Raw genomic sequence first — 24,747 nt, 5'->3', positions numbered from 1 at the left:
ATTCCGGTTTTTTCCAAAATTTGTTCTATTTCTGACCACAATGGTGTTTCGTTGTTCTCCGGAAACCGAATCCATTTCCACAAAAAATAGTTTTATGTGTTTTCGAAAAGTTTTCACCGAAACCAGTTTCGGTGAAAACCGAACCGGTTTTTGGAGAAAACCGAAACCGGTTTCGGTGAAAAACCGAACCGGTTTTAGAGAAAACCCAAATGTCGGTTTTTCGGATTTTGGTTTTTATAGAAACCGGTTTTGCCCGTCCCTAGTATCAACATTTCGATCTACAAAAAGTAGTTTTTCTATAACTTCTCGGAAACTAAGCATGAGGCTTTAGATCATTCATATTCATTTCAGTGATATCTATAATTCATAAATGGCTAATCTTCGGAGTCTTCCTAAGGAGTTTGGTTTGTCCGTATATCCGTCCGTCCGGGAAACAAAAATTTCAAGAACTATTTAATGGATATCTTCATTTTTGGGCAGGATTTAGAGGAATGGAAGTTAAGAACGTACTTCATTGACGGAAGTGACCCATTCACTTGACCCCGAAGATAATGACAATCAAAAAGAAGGACCCGTTAGTATGGAACCCAGTTGTACCTAAACGTCAGGCTGGTTGCATTCAAAGCTCCTTCACGTAGTGTACAGTCAGCGACAAAATTTCTTTCCGTTTGAGGAAATTCGTTTCTTAACTTCAAAATGTAATTTTCTGTTCTTTCCAGCCATACCACCGTTGTACGTTTCAGCTATGCCACCACCATTCCCAAAATAAATGTTACCAAATAAAAAGAAATTTTGCCGCTAACTGTACCCACTATTTTGTTACTTATTTTCGTAATGCGCTAATAATGCTCTAGAATGTTCTTATTTTAAATATAAATTAAATAAAAATAATCAGAATCTGTATTACATTCAAATGAATTGAGTTATCCGTATTAACTCTTGATCTCTGGTGATCTTTCGTCTGAGATTATTAAAGTTGATTTGATTTGATTCTTACTTTAGCGTCCTTTGCAGGAGGACCGCAATATGAGACCAGTTGTCAACGGCTCGGCTCAGTCATCACCGTGCCGAGCCAACAGCTACCCAACCGAGCCGGCTCGAGCCGAGTCAAACTGAGCCAATGGCTAATTCTAATCGAGCTGGCTCGAGCTGTTGGCTCAGTTGAACCGAGCCGAGCCGAGCCGGAGCTCGAGCTGAGCCAGTTGCACAGGGCTTGAGCCGAGTCGGTTGATACCACTAGCTAGGGGAACTTATCTTATCCCAACAATACTCTTTTCCAGACTGTAGGTAATATGTGGACATTTGGTTAAAATTGCTCCAAGTGTTCCAGGGCCGAACCGAACGGAGCCGGTAGCTCATAGCAACCGAACGGGCTCGATCCGATGGCTCACCTGAGCCGAGCCAATGGCTCAATGCAATTGAACCGGCTCGAGCTGTTGGCTCAGTTGAACCAAACCGAGCTGGTGGCTCAGGGCTCGAGGCAAGCAGTTTCACATCACTATATGAGACGTGGACATACAGCTTAACGTGGAATCCAAACCACATGAGCTCCCGGCAGGAATCAAACCTGAGTTGAGTTGATTTTGAGTTTAACGTCCCTTTCAGCAGCGAGGCTATATGAGACGTGGACCTACTGATTAAGGTGGATTCCGAACCATATGAGCTCCCTCCGGGAATCGAACCCGGGTCTCCCACGCCAAAGGCGCATGTTCTAACCGCTTAGCCACGGAGGAGCTCCCGGAATCAAACCTGAGTCTCTCACGCCAAAGGCGACTACGCTAACCGCTTAGCCACAAGGCATTTCATGATTACTCAAGTGTTTCACTTACTTAACAAATAAACGTGTTCTTGAATTCAACAGACCAATATTAACATGCATAAACTATGAAAGTGAAAAACAACCTTTCTTCTCTTTCATTTCATTTTTAATGCATTTAGCAGAGAATGATAGTGGCTTGGTTGCATTTATAGCAATGGCTGGAGACCTTTCAAAAAAATATTCCCTTTGAATTTGAATAATAGCAATGCTTTTAGTGTGTTTGTGAGGAAATTGGGTCAAAGTTGTCTTAAGCATTTAGTACCAGCAAGATCTGAGGTTTCAGTTGACGTCAAGGCATGCGAAGAGGAAGTGAAGAATAACCAAATACATTTTTACGGCATTCGAAGGTTATGGAGGCGTTCTTATGTAACAAACAGTTCCCTTGATGCTTCGGAGGAAGTTGGAAAGTCACGACACAGTACACTCGGAAGGAAACAAGGATGCATTAATTAGAGAAAATACCTTCTGCTGGAAAAAGTCTTTTGAATAAGTAGTGTGTTCGATTTTGTTTGTGTTTTTTTGTTTCTTTGGTGTTGCAAGTGAAAAATGACTTCTTGAATTCATTTTAATTTTAAATTAAGAATTTTAACCTGTTATTTTCACAGGACCTTGTACATAAATTGTTCTAAAACTACCCTCCTAACGTAAGTATACTTCTTTATTCTCTATAGTTATTATTTATTTTCTCTCTTGAAATTATCACTCTTTTCGAATGCACCGATTGCCTCAAAGATCTTAATTAACAAGTTTGGTTGTATTTTGTTATATTTACTTGCATCCTCACGGTGATCAAACATTTGAATGTCCGTGAACCTGATCCCACCCACACCGGCACTAATTTTAAAATATATGCCAAAAATTAGTACCTTATTAGTGCTGACGACCTATAATGTTAAAAAATTTTGCTGTTTCATAGATGTCAAAAAACAAACAAACAAACAGACAAAAAAGACTCTGAGTGGGGCTAGGTTCACGCTAGCCCCACCCACTCAACCGATTGAGATGAAACCTATACACAAAGTTATTGTTAAATTAGTGCTGACGACACCACAGAAAAAGAAATTAGTGCTATTATGAAAAGGCCAAATATAATCGAAAATCTAATATGGCGGTATCATCAAAGAAAACAATCGATAGCTCATTTTTATCAAAAGATACAGTATCGTCAGCAGTAATTTAATACTAACTTTGTGTATTGGTTTCATCTCAATCGGGTGAGTGGGTGGGGATAGGGTGAACCTAGCCTCAGCTAGAATCTTTTTTGTTTTTTGACGTTTGTGTAACACCACAATTTTTTTTTTTAACTTTATAGGTCGTCAGTACTAATTAGGCACTAACTTTTGGCATATGTTTTAAAATTAGTGCTGATGTGGGTGGGGCCAGGTTCACGTGAGGACAACCCCACCCACTGTAAATAGTGGAGCATTAATTTTGTAAACTATGCCAAAAATTAGTGCTGACGATACTGCACAGAAAGAAAATTAGTGCTATGTATCTTTTGATAAAAATGACTGACCGATTGTTTTCTTTGATGATGCCATTATTAAAGATTTTCGAATATATTTTGGCCTGATAATAGCACTAGTTTTCTTTTCATGCGGTATCGTCAGCACTAATTTAACACTAACTTTGTGTATAGGTTTCCTTTCAATGGGTTGAGTGGGTGGAGCTAGCATGAACCTAGCCCCACCCAGGATCTTCTTTGTTTGTGTAACAGCACATTTTTTTTTTAAACATTACAGGTCGTCAGTCCTAATTAGACACTAATTTTGGCATATATTTTAAAATTAGTGCCGGTATAGGTGGGGTCAGGTTCACGGGCATAACATTTGAGTGACATTTTCGGTTTTGGTCAGACATGGCAATTGTTCTAATTGACAATTCAAAAAAAAAATACAAGTTTGGATACGCATGGAAGTTTCGAAGTGTTAAAATAGATTAATAATGTCCAAATAGATGATTACTCTAAATGTTTCCGCGAGCTACTAGTAGCTTGCGATCGGCGGTTTGACGATCACTGCTTTAAACACACACACATACAAACTATTTTATTGGTTTATTTCTGAAGAACAAAGAAAAATTAAAACATTTATAGGCTATTGTTCAGTCAGTCAGCGCGAGAATTTCTCTGGATTTTCACGCTTTATCGAAAAATTCCCTTTTTCCCTTTTAGCTAAATTTACCTATGAAAATTTCCTTCAAACTTAGTTTTTCTTCCAATCAGATCTCAATATCAGAGATGAAAAATGACTAAAGAAAAACGTGATATGTCCTATGTTGGTGGGGAGACTTGTATCACGCCCACACAAAATCCAATTCCAGTTGCGGAAGTTGTGTGTTCACAAGGTTGCGTTACATCTATTCTAACTATATATAAAATTACATGAACTGACCTAAAATAAAGCGGTACTTGCAGTTGAGGTGGAAAGTTAAAATTTGGCATGATTGTAGCTTTCCGGGAGTAACCCACAGTAAAATTGCCAAAAGTGAATATTTTTAATTTTTAGGGGGTCTATGGGGGGATGAAGAAATTCTCCATGTTATTTAAATGGACCTCTTATACCTATAATCTCATATTTTAGGTACTTAGAATTGGAATAAAAACTCGAAATTCAGTATGCTTATACGTTTTCGTTAGCGTTACCCAAGTAAATCAAAAATAAAATTTTCCAACTTTAGAGTGGTTTTATGAAGAACTAAAAAATCTTTCGCATGTTATTTATATGGGACATATTCTACACCCCAAAATGTTTAGGCACTTCCGGCAGGAATAGAATGACGAAATTTGGCATGATCGTAGCGTTCAGGGACTAACCTACAGGAAAATTGACAAAAGTGAATATTTTTAGATTTCAGGGGTTTAAGGGCGGATGAAAAATTTCTATGTTATTTAAAAGACTTTTCTTGGGATACAAAATATTATCTTTTAGATAGTTAAAACAGGAAAGTAAACTTGAAATATGGTAAAATTGCGAGTTCAGGAGTTGCGAGGCCGTAGGCAGAACAAAGGCGTGGATCTGGGGGCAGAGTCCCCAGCTAGTCAAAGGCTAGTTAGTCTATTCTATAAAACGTAACCTTGTGAACATATTAATTTCCGTAACTGGAAATCGATTTCAATGATACTTTGCAGATACATTAAGTGACTTAATACCACGGTGCACTTCGACGATGGATGTTGTGAATGCAAGGGGGAGCTAACCCCCTTACCATATAGACGTGGCAATGATCATGGAGCTAGGAAGATGGAACAAACACTACTCGCAAGCTTTTGCCCAACTGGACACAAACAGAAGCGGGCCTAATTGCTGCACCATGCGTAGTTTTTGAGATCTAGCATGAAACAAACATACATTTATTTTTTTCCTGGCTTCGACCATTGTCACGCACGTGCTTTCTTTGCGTTTTTACCATGTTCTAATTTTTTTGTCCATGTAATGTCAGTAATGATTTTTTTTTGCAATAGTTTATTCACATACAGACTTACTTTGTGGCCTAAGCAGAAATTTTTAGCACTTTGTCCTCCTGAGATATTACGACTCAAACATGGCATCAAAATCACTAACTTCAATTTTCAAACCCGCATAAAGCTACGGTGCTAGTAGTATCATAGTTGTGGATATTTCTGCAGACTCTTTATATGCAGTAGTATTCAGCACAAAACTAATGAACCCCACACTTTATGTCATTCCAAAATACAGCCTCTTTAAGTGTAATTTTCTGTAGTTTTTCTGGCGATTTTGTGTGTTGGTTTGCAACCCTGCATATTTATTTAGTAGCAAAAGTTTATATTCTCCTTGTACCTCAGTCTCTCCTGTAAACATTCGTTTTTGTTTGGTGTTCGTCTGATTATAAGTCCTGAGCAACTGTAGTTTTCGTAAACGCTTGCAAATGCAAAAATTGGCGCTCCACCGACAACAAAGATGGCCGCCATTCAGGAATACTTGTACATACGACAACGTGAATGATGTTATTGACCTTCTCATACACAAGGTTCGTCACGCTTAAATTTTTATAAAGAGCGAGATGGTCGAGCAATCAACCTGTTTTGGACCACTTCCCATGGATTGACCCGTATGAGAAACCGCAGATGTGTAGGGTCTAGGGGCCTTATGCAGAGTCGTTCTGAAACATGATTAGTGCCATACTAAAGAGTTCGATTAACATATGCTTCCTGCAGTAGTCAGGCTTTTAGTATGATGCTAATCATACTTCAAAACGACTCTGCATAAGGCCCATCATGTTCAGTAAGTGTGTTCCGCTTTTTATTTACCAAAAGATGGCAGCTTTAGACCCAAGGCGAAAGCACTAGTAACTAAGGATCTTATAAAATAGAGGATCTGTCCTTACAACAAAATCTTGAAGCCATACGTCACAGTTTCGCCACCTCTACTCTGGCCACTCCGCCCAATAGGATCGCAATATTTTGAGCCAACAATTATGGCGGAAAGGAAAGTATCCAATCAGACGATGGCGGAAACGAGAGTAGCCAATCAGGCGTGCCGATGCTCGGTTGTTTTTTGGCTTCATTGATTTAATAGGATGAAGGTGCATATGGGCAGATCCTCTATTTTACAACATCCTTGCTAGAAACCAGACCAGTGATACCAACCCAAGGGGAAAATCCTATTTTGTGGAATTCTTGCAACAATTTCTCGAAAAGGAATAAAGGGAATTTTCGTAGAAATTGGTAGCATATATGGGATTTTTTATAAATTTACTACATCGACTTTGAGAAAATTCTCTATGGACAAAAAGTAGGCAAACAAGTCTTCAATAAAGTGAAATGAGGGCTAGTTGTCATTTTTTACTGTAAAATACATACTAGTATGGAAGTGACTTCAAGAAAATTCTTTATGGGCAAAAAGTAGATAAACAAGTCTTCAATAAACGTGAGATGAGTGTTAATTGTCATTTTTTTACTCTAAAATACATGCTAGCGTGGAAGTGACTTGGAAAACTCAAAAACAAGTGGTAAGGAACTTATGAACAACTCTCTTTTTTTTTTTTTAAAAAAAAAAAAAGAATCAAAGCGAGAAACAATCAATAAAAAAAAAACTTTCCACATAAAGTTATTGGAGAATGATGCTTGTCTTATCTAGTTTCCTTACGTTCTATCGAGGATTACGTCACAAAGTGTGATTAAAATACCAAATTCTAACAAAGAAATGTACTCGCTTTCGTCAACATTTTGAATTGTCTCCTTTAATTACTTGTTCATAAACTATTTGATTAACGCAAAATCTCTGATATAATCCATATATTAAAGAGAGTAAGTGACATACGGTAATTTCGCTTTTCATATTTTATAAATTTTGAAAAAGTTTGTAATGCGTAGCAAATTCAAAAGCAAAATGGCAATTTCTGCCTGTCAAAATGGAATTTTATAACGTTTGAAGTTGGCAGCACTGAACCAGACCAGCGGCGAGAAATATAGATTTCAAATAATTACAAGGACTTTCGCATAATGATACTTATAAAACAAAAAAGTTTTTTAAAAGTGAATATGGAAGGGATGAGCATGAAAGATTAACAAATAATAATTTAAACTGGTGATTTCAACAAGTTAGGTAAATTATATTATTAAAATTAACAATAAAATTAAAAAAGCAGATTGATTTCTTTACCTTGAAGTTGTTTTCACCAAAATGGACGACTCGATGTTGAAGAATGAATGCCTCAACCAAGAGAAAGGTATATTGCCTTCAATGCATCAAAAGAACAAATATTTCAGAGCTAAAACTGAACATCGCTTGTTTAATGCAAATGAAAAAGAAAAAGTTTACAAATGCAAAGGCATAAACCAGGGAGAAAGTAACTGAATCAAATAGACAACTTGTTGCACACTTTTTCTTTCAAGATGCTTGAGAAGATTTAAAAAAAAAATGTCTGAAGTGATGGCATGTCGGAAAGAGCTATGCAGCTACAACGTTAAAACAAACAAGTGAATTTGTTTTCATATTATGAAACTACGATAGCCTTCTGAATTATGAGGATTCAATGTTGTCACTTCCGGTTTCGACAGAGATAGAAGTGTGAAGATGCAATGGACGCTGAATGCAGATCAAAGACTTCTATACTTACGTATTGTGATGATTTCAGGCGATAAGGCCTTGGACAAAGTCTCCCTCCTGGGAGGTACAAAATTTTCTCCGGGGCATTTCTCCCATTCACCTAGGTTACCAGAAGTTTTGCCCACGAGATAAGAAGTATATTTTCAAATTCTAGATGAGATTAGAAATATTACAATTTCCGTCTCGTTTCCGGAACGAGAAATCTCGCTAGTTCGTGGGCAACATTAGTTCACCCACGTCTTACGAGGGAAGGGCGCGAGGTCACTCAGAGATAATTGCACAAAATTTGGTGTAGGAGTCGATAATGAGAATAGAAACGAACGTTTGGAAGCATTCGTTTCGCAGGCGTTCGGAATCAGAAATAATGCACCCTACACTTCTGGAGAAGTATGGCCTCTCAATCAGATATTGATGGGACGGAGCTTTTGCTCGGTGTTGTGACCAGTGCAGAAGAAGTTAAATAAAGTAGAATGAAAACAGAAAAGATGAGCTGAACAGAAAATGCGCCAATGTCCACCCTCAGTTCCACCAGGCGTATGCTGGGATACTAAATCTATCAACTGCCTTTGCCATTACCCATTCGGTACCGTACGTATCACTAGTTAGCTTAATGAAATTATATTAAGAAAATAATGAAAATACATACAGAAATTAATCATTGGCGTCGCCAGAAGTTTTCCAGCGAAGGGGTCGAAATGAAGTTGATGTATTTCTTCACACTATAAGATGCTGTTAGTACGCAAGTATTAAACACACTAATATTAACTGAATACATTTGTACGGGTTTTTGATATCTACGACGTGGCGCCCACCAAAATTAAAGTATTGTGATGAAAATTTAAATATATATTTCGGTATTAGTGATATTTAAAATTGGAATGACTGTGGACGGCCATGACAAAAATAACCGTTTGAATACATACAAGACTGTTCATTATTAGCACAACTATTAATACAAAGGATAAAGGAAATATTTGAATTTGGTCTACTCACCACTAGAAAGCAGCAAAATGCATTGGATAGAAACTGCCTCGTAAAAACAACTTCGTTCAAGACTCCAAATTAACTCACGTAAGTTTCACAAATACTGCACTTTAATAGTGTGAACTCAAAGTGAACATGAGCGTTTCGTGACATCGATTAATTTCTGTGCAAATATCTTCTTGATTTGCTTCATATCATTTCATTGGGCTAACTAGTGATGCACACCCAATGGACAAGAGGTAAGGTGGGTAATGTCAAGGTCACTTGAAAGATTTAGTATCCCTTCATTGGCCTGATGGGACTGAGGGCTGATATTATCGCATTTTCTGTTGAGCTCATTTGTTTCTGTTTTCATTCTACTTTATTTAACTTCTTCTGCTTTGGCCGCAACAGTGAGCAAAAGTTCCATCCCATCAATATCTGAGTGACAGGGCATACTTCTCCAGAACTGTAGGACCCATTATTTCTAATTTCAAACGCTTGCGAAACGAATGCTTCCACACGTTCTTTTCTATTCCCATTATGTACTTCTACACCAAATTTGGTTCAATTATCTCTGAGTGACGTCACACCCTTCCCTCGTTAGATCTCAAACACTGTTCAGTGTTACATGATTCAAGTTAAAGTTATAAATTGAGAAAGTGATTATACAAATATGAAGAGCATTTATTAACGTTTAAAGATATGTTAAGTCATTAAACGACATACTTTAATAATAAATGTATTTGAGGGGGTACGGTGGCTGAGTGGTATTGAGTTTATCTCTGGTACGTGGGGTCTCTGGTTCGATCCTTGGCCTATAAGTTTATATTGGACAAAATCGTGTCTATGGGTTTTGCCTTTCCCACTTTCTCATTCCACCAATAATTCCATCATCATTCGCTTGCCTTGATTAAACTGAAATATTTCATTTCATTTCTCAATCACTTCCCCAGCAATGGTGTAATGATATTTTTTTAAAACTAGATATACTCTTGTATGTAAACGATTTACAGCGTAAACCAACCAAGAAATAAATGAATAAAATAAATTTAAAAAAAAATACAAATTAAAATTAAACTACAGAACATACAGATGGTGATCAGAAGAATGGAAACACATGTAGTTGGCAACACGTCAGATGTATGTGTTGGCAGTGGTGTCGTGGCGCCCGCAGGTCGGTCTCCATATTACGTCAGGCGCAGTGGAACAGCAGTGTCCAGTGGCTGCAGCAGACGGAGGTGGTGTAAAATGGGAGACCTCTCAGATTTTCAAAGAGGGCAAATTGTTGGTGCGCGGTTATGTGGAGTGAGTGTGACGGCAATGGCTACTATGTTAGGTGTGTCGCGTGGGACAGTGTCGAAGGTGATGACGGCCTACACAACACACGGGAAAAACACATCGGGGAAGCGGAACAGTGGACGGAAGAAAATCATGAGTGACAGGTCACGCCGGGTATTAAAGCTCATTGTCACGCAGAACCGTCGTGCCACTGCGGAGCAAGTGACGGAGGAACTCAATCAGCACCTCCCCCACCCTGTTTCGACAATCACAGTCCGCCGCGAATTACATGACATGAACTTACGGGGTCGTGTTGCACGGGCCAAACCGCTCATCAGGGACCATAACGCTTTCGCACGCCGCAAATGGTGCCGCGACCATTCAACTTGGACCGTTGAGGACTGTAAACGTGTGATATGGTCGGATGAGTCGTCCTTCACCCTATTCCCAACCACGGGCCGTGTTTATGTGTGGAGAACGCCCAAAGAAGCTTATGATCTGCAGTGTCTCCGCCCAACTGTGAAACATGCGGCGGCTCGGTGATGCTGTGGGCCGCCATATCATGGTTTTTATTGGGTCCTGTGGTCACACTTAGCGGACGAATCACTCCCAAAGATTATGTCGCAATTTTAGGAGACCACTTGCATCCTATGGTCCGGATGTTGTTCCCGGACAATGACGCCATCTTCCAGGATGATAATGCGCCCATTAACACAGCTGGCGTTGTTGCAGCGTGGTTTGAGGAACAGCGGGATGAAGTTCAACACCTCCCCTGGCCCGCCCAATCCCCATATCTCAACATAATTGAACATCTGTGGTCCGTCTTGGAAACACGACTCCGGCGACGATTTCCACCTCCATCCTCTCTCACAGAACTGGCCGATGCCCTGCACGAGGAATGGTGTAAAATTCCACAACCTCTATGCCTCCATCCCACGTCGCATCAGGGCTGTTCTGAAGGCGAAAGGTGGCCCGACACCATATTAATCTGATAAGTTGCAATTTCGTTCAGGTGTTTCCATTTTTCTGATCACCATCTGTATTTTTGTGCCACTTTATCCTTCCCCGATCATCATCTGTCCGCCCCGTGCGAGATCTGGGTGGGTGTACGCTGTACGCGTGTATTTTTATAAATGCTAAATTTATGTCGAAAGCAACGCCTTCCATGATGTATTTAGTATAATATGATTTCTGAATACATTGCTTCCAGCTTAAAAGTACTAGCCTATAGGTACAGTATGATTTAATAGAACAGAATAGGAGTCGTCAATGTGGAAACACTAGCGATTAGGTTAGATTTTCAGCTTAACGTCCCTTCAGCAGCGAGGCTGCATGAGACGTTGATCTATTGATTAACGTGGAATCCGAACCACATGACCTCCCACCGGGAATCGAACTCGAGTCTTCCATGCCAAAGGCGCGTAAGCTAAACCGCTTAGCCACGAGGGAGCTCACACTAGTGATTAGAGTCGTCCCATTGAATTGAATTAAAATCTTTGAGGTTTAGTCCTCACGATTGTAAGATAGGTCCGGAAAATGAACCTTTTGATTATCCGAAAATTGTTGAGGCTACGCATTCTCACAGGCTACAATGTCAAAATCAAAATCTAAAAGTTTTATACGCGTAAAATTAAAATTTTTAGAAACTAATTTGGTCAATTCTTATTTATAACCAGTCGTTTTGATAAGAATTTAATTTCAGGAAATCAACATGGGTCACAAAGCAAACATGAAAAGTATATATATGTTCAATTTTCACCACATACCTACACACTGGCAAATTTAATTAAGTATACACTATGTGTATGGACTATGAAAATGTTAGGTGGGTATACCCCATATACCCTCAAGTACATCACTACCTTCAAGGTTTAGTCCACTTCTCTTCCTCCAATAGAAGTGGAAGCTCCTTTCTTATCAGATCAAGAAATCTATCTGCGAGTTATATCTACTGAAGCAAGAGTTTACCAGTATCTCCAATGTTTTAAGGTAAGCTCACGTCACCTTTTAGAACCAAGAGGCATGTTAACATTGGAAGGTACCGGTATAGCTACAATCCACCGAAGTTCAATCTATGATCTTGGAAACAGGAACGGGCTAGAACCTTAACCTTGCCTACCTCAGGTTACGGCTGAGGTACAGCTGCATTAACGGGAGCAATGACTCGTACGATTCTCCTTTTTAGGAGTGGAAAGAACCTCTCTCTTTATATTTGTCTTACCTTACTTTTATGAGAAAGAAAAACTATGTTATCCTAGGATTTACTAGTGTACAGTACCTCCAACACACTGAACTTTTTAAAAAATAAAACTCCCTTATGGCTATATAATTAGCTTACGGATTCGTTTCTCGGCGGGAGCTCATGTGGTTCAGTTCACACTTTAAACTAAAGTCTGATGTAACCTTGATGTTGAAATGGATACTAAACTCCAATCCAATTAAAATTACTCAAATTGCATCTCATGTGGGACAGAGCTGTCTGACGCTAATGCAAAATTGAGGAACCGAAATGGTGTACCACGTTTGTTCGTGGTGGATGGGCAGTCCCGCTCTTTCAGGTGTTATACTGACAGACATACCTGAATATCGATAAGTGTGCGGTGATTGTTCGTTCAAAAGGTACCTGCTTCGCACATAAAATCGTGCTGAAGAAGGCTAAAGGGAAGCGCCCATTAACTCAACGAATCGATATACACACACACACACACACACACACACACACACACACACACACACACACACACACACACATATATATATATATATATATATATATATATATATATATATATATATATATATATATATATATATCGCACTTACATCTGCTTGTGGAGGAAACTCCCTTAGCAAGTATTAATCTAACGAAAACTCACAATACTTTTTTGGTGCCGAAGCACCTCATTCATAGGAATTAGTCTCAGAAGCGACAGTCCTATTTGCGACACGAACTGTTATCTGTCCTATGAGCGACCGGTTCATTTACATTGAGATGATGGAAGATGGTATGATTCCACCTCGTAAAGTATGTTTGCCTCTGGCGTTATTAGCGTCCGAACAATCTTGGTATGAAATATGTACGTGCCAGTGATACTGTTCGCAAAATATATTTTTCCTCTACTGTGAGTGCAAATAAAACTTATTTTAATTTTGAGTTAGATTTGACAAAACATATTAACGAAACAACAGGGATATTTCCATGAAATTTATATTCCTATGTAATTATTGAAAATCCAGTTGTAATATCCCCTTTCTTCAAAAGCTTTGTTTTCTGTGCTTAATTTGATTCAAATCTAATTACTCACTAAGCCCAGTAATATATTTTATTTTTTAAAACTTAAACGTGTAACAGTTTCGAAGTGAATAAAATGAACGAAAAAAAATGTCAATGGCAAAAGACAGCTTTTGAGACCTCTTACATCTGATTGGCTATTCTCAACCAATCCCACCAATTACAATACAGTTCACTCTAAGCAATCCAAAAGGTAAACAAACTCTTTAAACTACCTTCTTCCCTATTGTAAGCTACTAAAACGTAAACTAATTGTTTAATTTGCCTTCCTCCAATTGTTTTGACTTATACATAAAAGCTTGTCGTGTAGCAATCTGAAATAGTACCTTATGACTAGATGAACTGTTAAGTCCTGCGAGAGATTTGTAACTTGTGTAATAATTTCTTCGAATACACCGTGTTTTTAGATTTCTTTGATATCCTCAAGTGGTGAACACCCTCTTTCCATGAGCGCCCGATGGGAAGGCAGGGGTTGCCCCCCTGGCTCACAAAAATGTACACGTAATATAGTAAACCACATATATTAAATATTAGATATACCAGACGTGATACAGCAACCATGGAGATGCCCTTCCCTAGAATATTTTCTTCGGGTGCCCCTACCTCTTTCTGATTTCTTTCTTATGCCATAAACATATTCAATCTAAACTTATGCTCCGTATAATTTTAACATGAAATTTTTAATTATATTAGAATCATAGACAAAGGCGGAGCTGTATTCATATAAATTAATTCAAAAATATAATATTAGGAAAAACGTATAAAAGATTGTTAATGTAATGAGAGCATTCTCACGTATTAAATTCATGTAGAGCGAAATTTTCCATAGTACATTTTGTTAGGTTCTAAATCACATTAGCATGAAACAAGTTAAAGAAGAGAGAATCTTATCTTCTTCCATTATCTTAGTATGAACGAATCGGTGACTCATAGGGCAGTTAACAGATCGAATCGGTCGCTCATAGGACAGTTAACAGTTCCTGTCGCTAATAGGACTGTCGCAAGTGGGAAGACATCATTCATAGTACCAAATCTTACAATATGACCACGCCCTCGGGAAGTCGAACCCAATTTTGGAAATCCTTACTCTTGAGCCCAGTGGCACGTGTTAGCCGATCATTGAGAGAACGCATGGTCAATTCATTTCTGGAGAAACCTGATTACTTCAATTTTAATTGCTGAGGTACCACGTACACCCACGAACACGTGTTAGTTGCCCACTTGACACTTATGAACAAGCCCCTTTTTCCCAGTAGAGGTCCGAGATGGTGTCAGTTGAACATTCCCAAATTTGTTTTCCTTTCTTTTATTCTTATTGTATGCTAATATATCGTTTTAAAAAAGTCAATTCTTAATCTTATGCATTTATTATTCAAATAATGGTGTAATCTACGCCTAATATATTTCAAAAAGATTAATGAATAATATAAATAGAAAGTGATATATGGAAATATATTTGGTCTAGGAATTAATTCGTGCGGTTGGTACGCACACATTGAAGCTGTAGTACAAACACAAAATACATAAATACCTTAAAAAAAATATTGTCCATCGCTAGCCACCACTTTCGCCCATCTGTCAGGCAATGTACGGATTCCGTGGCGAAAGAAGTCCTCATCCTTGGAAGCGATCCAGTCAGAGACCCATGTTTCGATATCTTCTGAAGAAGTAAACCGCTGTCCAATCAAATCGTTGTTCATGCAATCGAACAAGTAGTAGTCCGAAGGAGCAACGTCTGGTGAATACGGCGGGTGGGGTAAAACTTCCCATCCGACATTTTCTAAATAGGTTTTGACCAGTTTTGCGACATGTGGGCGAGCGTTATCATGTTGAACAATAAGTATATCATGTCTGTTCTCCCATTCTGGTCGTGTTCTGGCCAGAGCTTGCTTCAAACGCATAAATTGTCGTCGATAACGTTCTCCATTCATAGTTTCACCCGGTTGCAGCAGCTCATAGTACACCACACCTTTCATATCCCACCATATGCACAGCATAACCTTTGCACAGTGAATATCTCGTTTTGGTTGTAATGGACCTGGTTCACCTGGTTTCACCCAGGCCTTTTTTCGTTTAGGGTTCTCGTAATGGATCCACTTCTCATCACCCGTAATAATTCGATGCAGAAACCCCTTTGTGCTCTGTCGTTGATGCAGCAATTCGCAAATGGTTTTTCGTCTTTCAACGTCTCTGTCTTTCAATTCATGTGGAACCCAATGTGACATCTTTTGAATCATTCCCATGGGTTTCAAGCGTTTGGAGACTGTTGTTTGATCAACGCCTAATGCTGCTGCAAGTTGTTCCTGTGTTTGACACGAATCCTGCTCGAGCAATGCTGTCAATTCTTCGTCTTGAAATTTTTTGGCTGTCCAGCTCGCTCTTGGTCTGCCAAGCCGAAATCACCACTTCTAAACCGTGCAAATCACTTCTGACACGTTCGCTCAGCTAGAGCATGGTCACCATACACTTCCACCAAAATACGATGACTTTCAGTCGCACTTTTTTGCATGTTAAAGTAATGCAGCAGGACACCCCGCAAAAACACTTTATCAGGCACAAATTGCGCCATGTTCACTTAACTACAAACTGGTGTTGTTGACGCTTTAATCCACTGCCCTATACTACGAACGATACGCGATGACAGGGGTTTGCAACACATGTGTGGATACACGGAACTGTGGGACGCTCCGTTCGTTGCGCCATCTCTTGTCCACCCGCAAGAATTAATTCCTAGACCAAATATAATTGAATTTTCATATTTTGGACTTCGAATTTTCATATTTTCTTATTTTTTCATCGTACTTTGCCGTACTTTAGTCTTCAAGCTATTCATTATAACAGTAGGAATACAACATACAGCTGACAACGTTGTTAACCTGGTGGTACTGCAGAGAATATCAAACAATGTTTTCCTGTCGATATTTTCGTAGTTCGAAGTTTTTAGAGGTTTGTATGTATTAGTTTAAAACTTACAAGGAAATAAGATAAAAGGTCCATCCTGTATATATGGATCCGGGAGAGTCCTGAAGAGCTCGTACATCTACAATTCGCGTTTCTTGGGCTACGGTTTTTAGAAAAGTTTAGAACCACGTTGAGCACCTCCAGGAAACCTGAATTATGCTTTATTGTAAAATTAATTAAACTTGTGAGTTATGAATACTAACATGCAATATGGAGTTTTCCTTCATTAAAAATGTGCATGTATTTGTTCACCGACCTTGTATATTAGAGAGAGATTAAATAGCGAACAAACACAGATGATATGTATAGAAAATCAAACAAATCAGGTAAAAATAGTAAATATAAATAAATCTCCGGAATTGTCTTGTTACCATCGCTATAAGTAGGATATTTTGCTGGAAAGTATGATTCCTTACTTGTGAGAATTAAAAGGAACTTATCTGTGATCCAGCGGTAGTATACAGGACCAAAAGAGTTCTATGATCGACCTAGCCCCCTCTCGTTACGCCTATAATTGTTACAAACAATAACACACAATGACCAGAGATCTCTCTTAGAAATATCGTATTCCCGCACTGTAGATATGAATTTTATTATTTTTTCTTTAAATAAAAAAAATAAATTGATCAAAGAAGATCAGAACGCTACCGACACAAAAAATATATTTGGGACGCATTGATTTTCACCAAGGACCAGCGTCCCATATGTGAGACGCTCGGGCTCGTTCTAGCAGATGGTCTGTGGGTAAGGTAATTTTCTTATGACCGGTCTATAGTGGCGGTTTATGTCTATGAATCGGTCCCTCTTAAAATCCGCTGTGCCCCATATATCGGACGTTGGTAGCCAACGTGTTAATTCTGCATGCTAGATACACATTCAGGTTTTTGCAAAGAGACGTGAATCGGTAACTCTTTAAGGGGAACACTTTATAATAAGCAACACTACCAAAAGTGTGGGCACTCGGTCGAAAAAGTGTGAAAAACTTTTTCAGGCCAGCCACCCTGAATGAGGTTTTCCCGGATTTTCCTCATTCACACCAGGCAAATGCCGGGGTGGTATCTAACTTATAGGTCCCAGGCGGCTTCCTTCCTTCCCTTTTCCCGAATAGTATGCTCGCCGAGGAACATCATCCTTCACACGCAACGGACTAAATGGCCATAGATGCCGAAAGCCCAGAAATCTAAATCCTAAATCCTAAACACATACCAAAATTAAGAGATGTTCAGCGAACTTACCACTTTTAAGAAGTGAATCTTGAAAACTCTGTTTCAACAAGAAGTGGTAGAAGACTGCAGCCAGTGCTTCAGATATGTGTCTATCTGTGGAATGAATTACCACTGTTATGTAAATGATGCAATTAGACTTACCTCTTTCACGGTGATCCTGTTATTGAGATTTTGAATGCATTCACAAGGAAGCAATGCGGTTGATGAAATATGGATCACTTCCACGTTTATTTCAAGGCAAAATAACAATCGGCCTTCGGCTTTTATTTCGTTTTACTACAAGGACGTATTATGTTAGGATTAGTAAGCTTCCCTTTTTCTGGGAAAGGGTAGTTGTTCATTGATTTTTAACAACTGTCTCATCATTTATTTTCTTAATCTTGTAATTAACTATGAATTGTTGTTCCTTGTTATTATAAATTATCATTATTTTATTATTATATTATTAAGTACTTTGATATGTTTCTTCCACGTTTCTCTATGTTCAGCTTCCTCTTTTTACTCCCAATATTTTCTTCTATTTTTCAAGTTATCGATCAATTGCGCTCTTCTTCCTATTCCTCGCTTTCCTTCCATCTTTCCTTCTATGGCTGTGTGAAGAAGACAATTTCTTTGCAAGTGTCCAATCCAATTGGCCATCCTACAAAGGATGCGGCTAAAAGCTTCCTCTTCTCTCCTACCTGTTTCAAAACATTTTCCTTTATTACTCCCTCTGTCCATTTTATCTTCTCCATCTTCCTCCAACATTACATTTCAAAGCTATCTAAATATTTCTTCTCTAACTTCCGTAATGTCCAGTCTCTGAATCATACAGTTCAATACTCTATAAATAGCACTTCCATAGTCCAATATTAAGCCTGCTAGTTAAGAGTGATCTTTTTTTTGTTGATTTCTTTGGTTATGGCAATTCTTGACCTGATCTCTTTGGTGCAGTAAGCGTCTCTCGTCAAAATACTTTTCAGATACTTGAAATTATCGACCTCTTCAAGTTCTCTCTGTTCTACTTTGACCCATAAGGGCGCCGCGTCTAAAAAACAATTGTCTTTTTCTGACTGCAAGCCAAAATGGATTATAATTGAACACTGAAGATATGCACACTACTTTATTTCATCTGCGTACGAAGATCGTGAAGGCCTACCAGCAAGCTCGATTTGGTCAACATCAAATGAGTTCAATAAATCACGTATCCTAGTGATTGATTTTTGTTGTACGAAAATCAGATGAACGTTGTGGAGGAGGGATGCAAAACCTGTATATCAGAGATTTTTCAAGATTAAAAAAAGGATATTATTTATGTTATCTTTTCAAAGTAGAAGTTTTATAAAATAACAAAGCATTTGGAACGCTACATTAAACCTTCGGGTTCTATAGGTCATAGAGTTAGTTAGAGGGAGTTCGTAAAGCATTTTGTATTTTCTAAATTCAGCCCTTTCTTCGTCTCTTTTCTTTTTCTTTCTTTTATTTTTTTATTTTTATTTTTTTTTTTTTTTGTTTCGAGCATTTCATATTTCAAAATCTTCTAATAATAAACCGAAGAAAGAATTGTGTCTCTTATACAGTACACAGGGTGAGCATAAAAACAATCCCTAATTTCAAAAGTGTGTAACTTGAATACCAAAACCACTATTCTGCTCAAACTTCCGCAGTAGTTACACAAACTCAAAAGCGCCATCTACCATCTGTTACGCGGGAACCACCGAGACGATAATTCAGCTCCAGCCAAATCTAGTGAAGCGTCACCGATGTATTATAGATGTAGAGTTTATAGCTATACTAATGCGTTCCTGACGATCACTCAGGGTTCTGAATGCTTTCGTAGGTTTACCAGATCTTCAGGAATGCATTACTGCAATTATAAACTCCATTACATCGGTTACGCTTCGTAAGATTTGGCTAGACCTGGATTATCGTTTCTATGGTTCACACGTAACAGATGCCGCGCACATCGCGTGTTCGTAATTTCAATGAACACACCAAAAACGTTTTGAGTTTATGTAGCAACTATTGCGAAAGTTTGAGGAGAGTAGTGCTTTTGGTATTAAAGTTATGACTTTTCAAATCAGGAACTGTATTTTGCTCACTGTCAGCCTGTATATTGGACTCTCACAGCTCATACATCGTCGTGCAAGAGACATAGGGGCGTAACTGTATACTGACAACTTTTCAGGAGAGCAGATTTAAGAAACATGTACCTATGTTTGATGTTGTAAATCTAGATATAAGCGGCCTAAGTAAACAAAATCGTAGCACATAATACCTTAAGATATGTACATCAAAGTACGCGTGTTAATTTTTTTTGTTTGTTTATAACATCCGCTCAAAATGGCATGTGAAAGCAGATACGCCTGTATGTATCAAACAAAAAAATTGAAAACGTCAGTTACGCCCAATAATTTTCAAGTTATAAACTGTTCTAAGTCTCTAAAATAACTGTTTTGACATGGTGGTGATGTCTTTGCTAAGGGGGGGGGGTTCAGTGAAAAATTTGAGGGATAAAAAAGTGAACGGAAGTGACATCATAATGACAAAGGAAAAGACAGAAAAAGATTTTAGCTTGTTACATTAAATTTATTAAGTACAAACCATGAAAAACATAAAAGAGGATTATACAACGTAAAAATTAATGTGGGCCCAAGCCTGTTAACTAGATACCATGTGAAAATCAACGTAGGCCTGAAACTTAGCCTATTAAATAAAATATACAGGAAAATCTGAAGATAAAATGGAAATTAAGATTCTTATCTGAAAATTTTACTATGTGAATATTAAAAAAAAAAAAAAAAAAAACAAGAAATTAAACTGGCCAATTAATTACTAAACAAACATCTTCAATTTACCATGTAAAGAAAAAGAAACAGTTAGACCTAAGGACAAAACATATGAAAAAGATGACTGTAGGAACAAAACACAATAGGCCTAACAAACTCTGGCAAGGAAAAATGTCCTTCTTCATTATGCTGGTTGAAGACAATCAGTTTACCATTGAAATTAATCATGGCGCAAGTTTTTGTAAAAGAGCACGTTGTCTTCGCCCCGAACGATGGGTGTTGGACCACTGCAGAGCGCCATCAAATCAATATATTTGTCTTTTTTTTCAATTTCGGTTCGTTGTCCTTGTAGAGTCTCCTTGGCTTTGAACTGGGATCAATGTCACTTCTGGGCAATGTCACACTGCTGTACAAACTAACCACATGGCTTGTTTTGAAAAAAGTTTAGAAGGATCTTCCTTCAAAACCATGTACTCGATCATACTAGGCCACTTCACATTTCCTCCTCCATCGTCTTTACGTACAGAAAGAATCCTTAGCTTTTTTGGCTAGGCCCATGAAATCCAAAAAATCTGAAGTTTCCATACTGCGTACGTCATATGGTTGTCTTCTGCGTGCGAGACGTACAATAGATTTTAGTTCAGAAGGTACACTGACATTACCAGCAGTACCTAACGCTGAACTATGCTCAGAATCACCTTCATTTTGGCCATGGTATGGCTCGTATAAATCTGATACTTTCTGAAGTGCTTACAACATGAAGTAGCATTGTAGCAATGGCAGTGTTTTTGTTCTGACCACTGCATCCGTCAGAGAACAAAAATACCTCTTTAACATTCTTCTTATCAAGATCAATTAAGTAGTCATACAGACATGACGCGATCTCACATGATCCTAAGCCTTCATGGCAAACGTAACAAGAACAATCTTTGTTGGCGATGTTATAAACAGTCATGATGAAATTTGTAAGTCTTCTATGGTAGAAGAGCTTACTGTCTGCAGCTATAGGGAGCAGTATTATTTGCTGTAAATCGAAACTGGCACATACACAGAACTGGTCTACCAGATGATCCTTTACGTGTTGTTTGTAGGCCCTCACAGCGTGTTTTTCAGCAATATGGGCTTGGTAGCGTTGTTCCAGCTCGGCTTTTGTATTGGGGTCGCCACTTGTGTAGGCACTACATAGCCCACATTGGTCTTTCTTTGGGTGATGAAACCCAAGGTTCATTTCCCTGAAAACATTTGAATAGGTGTAGTAACTAGTCTTGATATTGTTTGTTTCATTTTCCCTGTTAAACATATCGACCATTTTGTATAAACTCAGGTCAGAATGCAAATATTCCTTTGAAGTTGAGGCCCTGTGGGAAACAGCTAATGTGGTTAATAATTGCATCCCAAACTGTTTTGTCCTGGTCTTGTAAAACTTTCGGGTGACCTCCTCTTTTTTTCTCCTTCCAAAACCTCGGATTCTTTTACTTTTGATAGTGAAGTCCTAACCATCTTTTCTTGTGTGTTTATAAAAAACTTTTTGCATACATAAATTTCACTCCCTTGTTTAGGCAAACAATCTACAAAAGTATATGATCTTCGAGACTGTTCTTTTTCACTTGTTTTTCTCTTGGTGGGTATCTTTTTTTTTTCTTTTCTTTACATACCTTCCAATGTATTCCCTCTGCAGTTGGAGGCTTCCAATTCTGTAGAAATCAATCAGTATTTGTTGTCTTCCTTCATCAGAAATTTCTGAACACTTATGCGCAAATCTTTTACATACTTTGCCATTACACCTTTCTCTAAGTACATTTCTAGCTGCAACACTTTTTTTGTCGTTACACTTACATATTGTTCTCCTCTATTCCTTTGCTCTTTTACCATCTTTTTGTTTTTCCTATTTTTAAGTTGATCTAGAGCAAGATCTACAGTGGCACCTTCTTTTGAGCTTCCATCTACTTCAAACGATTCTGAATCCAAATTAACTGTAGGGTATGCCAATGGTTTTTTCTTAGGCCTAACTGTTTTGGGAGTTTCTGTACCTTTCCCTTTCAGCTGATGGTCATCAATACACAGACTCTTATCAAGATGATTAAAACAAAGGAAACGAAAAGATAGTGTACATGCTGCAAACGTTTCTTCTTTGCAGTCACCAATTTCACAAGTGGCACATTGATCAACCCTAGAATTTGTAGGTTTAGGCTGATAATTATCATTACAGTTAAAAAGTTGTGTACACGATGCATTGTTTATGGAATGTCCATTATCGCAAGAACCCACGGTAAAATGATCTTCACACAAGACATAGCCGCAGCTATCACAAATCGAGTAAACTGTTTTCCTACCAGTCTCAACGTCGCATGCTGGAACATAATCTGGATCCAAGTCTAGATTGGCACCCATTAAGTCCAACTCCACATCTTTATTATTAACATTATTGTTGTTAGGTCTACTCTGCAAGGAAGCTAAAGGAACGTGTTCATCACTTTCACAATCCATTTTCTTGTAGTATTTTTTTATGAACAGGAACTTACACTAGATCATACCAATGAGTATTGTTCTCTTCTAAATTATTAACTGTAATAAAAATAAAAAAGAACGTTTAAGTCCAAACATAAACTTGCACACTAACACCACAGTACAAGTACACACCGGCAAAATTTATGTTTCCACAACAATACTAATGCAGACAGCTGTTTCTGTTCTTATTGCCAACCTCTCCACATGAAAAATCGCCTTGCAATTCATAGAATGGCTAATCAACGTTAATGTTTAACAACACTAGAATTATTAGAAATTAAAAATGTAGATAGATTGAACAATATTAGTTAATGAGCTTCCGTGATTAATATACAAAATAACAGATACGCTACTATTTCTCTGCCCTCTAATAAACTGAACGAGTTAAGAGTTAAGAAACATATGGGCGAGTGCAGATACGCCACTATGTCTCTGCCTCTAACAGCTGAATAAAAGAGACATTCAAACGTAAGTATAGATACATCTGTATGTCTCTTGCGATTTAGGCCTAATGTTAGTTACGATGTTTATATTTATCACACTAACTTTTAAACCGTATGAAATACAGATACGCCAGTATGTCTATTGCAAAGAGCGCATACAAATTAGTGGTTTGGTAGTCTTATCTCAAAATGGCCGAATTTTCAGTTACGCCCCTATGTCTCTTGCACGACGACATATGAGATAACACAGAATCAAGACCGCATTAGTGTCATTTGAAATGGTTCACTCTTTCAACTCTTCAAATTATTAATAGAGAGAATTAAATTAAATATTAATTAAAATTATTTCTAAATGCTTTTAAGAAAAGAGAATATTGAAATTTTAGGAGATCAAAGAGATGGAAGGCCTTTCCCGGTGAAATCATTTCTAAACATTCTTAGGCTCCTGCATTACTTAATTCGCTTTTGCATATTAGGCTACATTAAAGCAAGAATGCTCGATTACACAATTTGACCTTTTTATATTATCACCATACAAAGCTTGTTCATTCCAAAGGCATTCCAGTCCCTAATGGGAAGTTCTATTCTTCATGGTTTTGTACAGGGACATCAAATTCATCACAGTATGACGTAGAGAAATGAGTTAAAACAAGGTTGCAGGATTTGAGGATACGTTTGGAGAATAAGTTAAAGCATGTAAAATGGAGGATTCATGTCATGACCACACGTCTAAAATTTTAATAAGCCACTTCTAGAATTAAGTCGTCTTTCTTTTATGTTTACAAGACGGTAAAATTCCGATATTTAAATTACAAAACATGCCTGTTTTTATTGCTGATTCGATTCTGATTCAAAGAAGAGCTACATTTCAATTCTTCTGATATTTCAACAGAGCCTCATTTATCCAGTAACTCACCTGGTTTGAAGGGGGCGCTAGTTGTCTTGCCTTTTTGCCCATGTTGTCACATGTGCTACATTATTGTCCTAAATTCTACAAAGTTGTGTTTTAAAATATTTCAGGCGCATCTTTCCGATTTCTTTTTTTCCTGTGCATGGTTAGAGAAAGCTTGAACAATATTTTAAAACTTAGTCAAGACAATTGGATGAAAATGGAACCAGAAAAGAAATTTCATTTTTATTTAGAGAACAATTGAATCCAAGTTTTGTCCAAGGTCTTGCTTCACTTTTCTTCTACGTATTTCCATTTCAGCACTTTTAAGAACCAATCAGCGTCAAGTCAGGGGCGGATCCTGGGGGGGGGCAGTGGGTTCTAATACTGCTACTTTGAGCTACTTTTAAGAGCTCCAAACTCGGGTGCGTTTTATTTATATATAAAATAAGAAAGTTTCCTCTTCTGAGGGGAGGGGTAATTGCCCCGATCGCCTCCCCCCTGGTTCCGCTCCTGCGTTAAGTAT

At 38.0% G+C, this 24,747-nt stretch overlaps 2 long non-coding RNA genes across 4 annotated transcripts in view; one reads left to right on the top strand and one right to left on the bottom strand.

Annotated features, from left to right (window-relative positions):
- Positions 1-17,757, bottom strand: part of LOC145682975 (uncharacterized) — a 36,790-nt gene extending 19,033 nt beyond the window's left edge. The window contains exon 1 of the long non-coding RNA XR_014130963.1: positions 17,623-17,757. This is a non-coding gene — a long non-coding RNA (uncharacterized LOC145682975). The remainder of the gene's footprint in view (positions 1-17,622) is intronic.
- The window catches only part of LOC145682962 (uncharacterized), a 49,233-nt gene continuing 26,629 nt past the window's right edge, over positions 2,144-24,747 (top strand). The window contains exon 1 of one of the 3 annotated variants that reach the window (XR_014130962.1): positions 2,144-2,309. This is a non-coding gene — a long non-coding RNA (uncharacterized LOC145682962). Of the gene's footprint in view, positions 2,464-24,747 lie in introns of all 3 variants that reach the window. The other 2 variants (XR_014130959.1, XR_014130960.1) reach the window with 2 other exon arrangements.

This window comes from Thermobia domestica, chromosome 1, assembly GCF_964235325.1.
Source record: "Thermobia domestica chromosome 1, izTheDome1.hap1.1, whole genome shotgun sequence".
Lineage (NCBI taxonomy): Eukaryota > Metazoa > Arthropoda > Insecta > Zygentoma > Lepismatidae > Thermobia > Thermobia domestica.
Note: the sequence above shows the minus strand (reverse complement) of the source record. Positions and strands in the feature narration are given on the sequence as shown.